The sequence below is a fragment of the Macrobrachium nipponense genome, chromosome 41 (assembly GCF_015104395.2).
Source record: "Macrobrachium nipponense isolate FS-2020 chromosome 41, ASM1510439v2, whole genome shotgun sequence".
Taxonomy (NCBI): Eukaryota; Metazoa; Arthropoda; class Malacostraca; order Decapoda; family Palaemonidae; genus Macrobrachium; species Macrobrachium nipponense.
Genome location: NC_061102.1, coordinates 35,295,915 through 35,299,260, shown reverse-complemented (window position 1 = coordinate 35,299,260; position 3,346 = coordinate 35,295,915).

Sequence of the window (3,346 nt, the reverse complement as noted above, 5' to 3'; positions counted from 1 at the left end):
CATTCCTCAGGAGAGGTGGAACATAGATCCTAGCCATGTGAACTCTCGAGAGAGACAGAGTTTCCAGCCCTGTCATTGGCTTTTTAACAGCCAATCAGGAGCGTCGTAAGGGACTGACCTAGACATGAGATGGACGGTTGATGTCAATTTACTATAGTAGCATTACACACTTCTGATAGCTGATCATGCATGCTCAAGATAATAACCTTTTTATTAAGTTCTATTTCTAAACGAAGTTTATGAATAACACTATCATGCTTATCACAAACTAGATTACGACTAGACGTCTCCCCCTTTTGAAGTTGCCTTTCTTCTTCTCTTCGTTCCCAAAACGCCTCAGCGGCGTGGTTGGTATGGTATTAGCGTCCCACCTCGGTGGTCGCGGGTTCGATTCTCGGCCATTCCATTGAGGAGTGAGAGATGTGTATTTCTGGTGATAGAAGTTCACTCTTGACGTGGTTCGGAAGTCACGTAAAGCCGTTGTCCGTGCTGAATAACCACTGGCTCCATGCAACGTAAAAGCACCATACAAACAAACAAAATCTCTTCGTTCCCAGACGTTTGTAGCTGACATAACAACCCCGTTTTCGTTCTTATTCAGTGATTGAGAAACTAAGACTTGGAGTTTTAACACCAATAACTGGCCTCTGTTTACATAACAAAGAATTAGCATTTTGGTCACATCCACCATTGCAACATTTTGGAACAATTTTAATATTGTTCTTTATTTTATCCAAACATTCTTTAGTCATGACTTTTGCAGCAGTATCTACTACATTTGAAGATACCCTCACATTTATATGCAAAATGGTCCCATTTGCTATATTTAAAACATAACATAGAACTTTCCTTAAAGCTACCAACCCGTTTATATCCAAGACAGGAATAACAAATATTTTCTCTGGAACTAAGTGGTATCACCTGTGGTTTTAAACTAGTTTTGCCTTTCTGCTTAACCTTACGTCGTTTAGCCCAAACAACCCTTTAATCTACCAAATAAATCATTTGGATCCATACATAAAGGGTAACCATACACAATAACTTTAGTATACTTCCCATCATCCTTAGGTTTTTCTAACATAATGTCTTCAAAGCCAGTGGTAGTCAAGAAATTCACAGCATTATCATCCTTAAATGTTATATATGGTCTATATTTACCTTCCTTAAAACAATACTTCAAAATTTGTATGTTTTTAAAAAGTCTTACCGTCCACTGGCATCTTGCCATGATGACACTTTTCCAGAGCATTGGGAAATTACAAACACTTCCTTAACTGGTCCTCCATTATGGCTTCATGACCATTACCCAGAATGATATTCGACTGCCATGAATACTAGGGCCACCAGCAGAATGATCAACCATCAAACTTGAACGAGCATTGTCATCTCAGAACTTTCCACTTTCCTACTCACTAACTTTGGTCTTTTATTAACTAAAAAAGAGTTTCCATCACTCTCAAATACTTTCATCTCACTGACTTTTGTTTTTCTTCGTTTTTTCCTTCTTCTCCTCCTAGATGCAGAAAGATAATTTATTTCACTTGTTTCACTACTCGATAAAGCCAGATCCTCTGCAACGTCTCCTATGGCATCCTTGGTTGCCATAATGAGGCAACACGTTGAACAAGGTCAAACATAATGCAAAGAGCAAGCAATTACGTGACCTTGACCGAATGTATGATAATTGATTGCGAAACTACTTATAGTTGGCAATGACTACCTTCTTTTTCTACAACTAAACAACCTTCCTTTCCAACCTCCGTTTTCGGCCGCCGCCTCACGTCTAACGACCGAATTTTTTAAACCGTCACTCAAATACCGCTTAAGCTGTCGCTAACTTCTGTTTTACTTCTAAATCTCATATATTTTCATTTTCCTTCATTGATCTCTACCACTATCGATCGAGTAATGAAATATGGTATTGTAACTCAATAGAGTTTTGCCTTTTTTTTTTTTTTTTTTTCTTTTTTCCCGTCCCGTTTTTCTCTTTCTCCTACTGATGGGTACTTAGGGTTCAAAGGGGTTGTGACCTCGCCTGTTCACCTTTCATTTCATGTTTTCAAATCATAACATTTCACCTTTGTATTCCATTATATAAGAAAAGCTCACCACATATGCTTAAAAAACACCTTTCCATCTGAAAAAATTCAGTGACCCACGGGCTGCTCTATGAGCAAGACCCCGTGCTGGCATAAGGCCAGCTTAATCTCCAACAACAACAATAACTATAAATAGGCAGATTTGTAAAGAGACTGAAGGAATATTATATATAAAACAAAATAATACATTAGTTGATGAATCTTCAGGTGAAGAAGATAGCCTTGATACTGAGTTTGATTTAGACCATAAGCATCCCTAGTACAACTGAGATTGATGAAGGTATGTGAGATGATAATAGTCTGCAGACCTGCATGTTCTGGGAACGAACACACACACACCATATATATATATATATATATATATATATTATATATATATAATGATATATATATATATATATATATATATATATATATATATATAATCCGAAATGTAGAAGATTACCTACTAACGACAACATTTTTTTCAAGATTTGTATTTCCTTTTGATTAAAAAGAACTTAATTCCTACTCCGATATCACTTTAGAATTAGTGTAATGAAAACTTATTTGATCCCTATTTGATCACCATTGATAAATTTCCAGTAAATGTTTTTGTTCTTTGTACCTCCCTGAAGTTCTTAATTTTGATAGATACTATATCATCTCTCTCTCTCTTGTAGAGATAGATGAAGTAGTAGTGGAGGACAGGATTGAGAATGAAATTATTTCTGATGTGAAGAGTGTAGTCATAGACATTTCACCTTATAACTGAGCAGTTATTGAAGAACATGCTGCTGTTCCGGCAAATTCATCAAGATGAATTTTGTGGTCAAGGAAATCAGATGCAATTCCTTCGACAGTACCCAACTTTGTCCATCCTGATAACGATTCCTTGCATAACACTGACTCTGATGTCTGTTTAGGAAATCCAATTTGGTATTTCAGGAAGTTTTTCACATCAGATTACCTAGATGTACACGTTTGCATTGGTCTGGATGAACTATTTGGAAAATATAGGGATTATAATGCCATGGTTATGAGCAGGAATAGATGTTTAGCCATCAAGTCAAATTTGCATTTTGAGAGATGATAATGACGAAGTCAATGATGACAAACTTTTCAAGATCAGACCTATGGTAGACAATTTGATAAATAAATTTCAAGAGCTCCCAATGCAACAAAATATTTGTATTGATGAGCAAATGGTTCCTTTCAAGGGAAGGACAGCATGAAGCAATGCCTTCTGATGAACCTCCACCAAATTA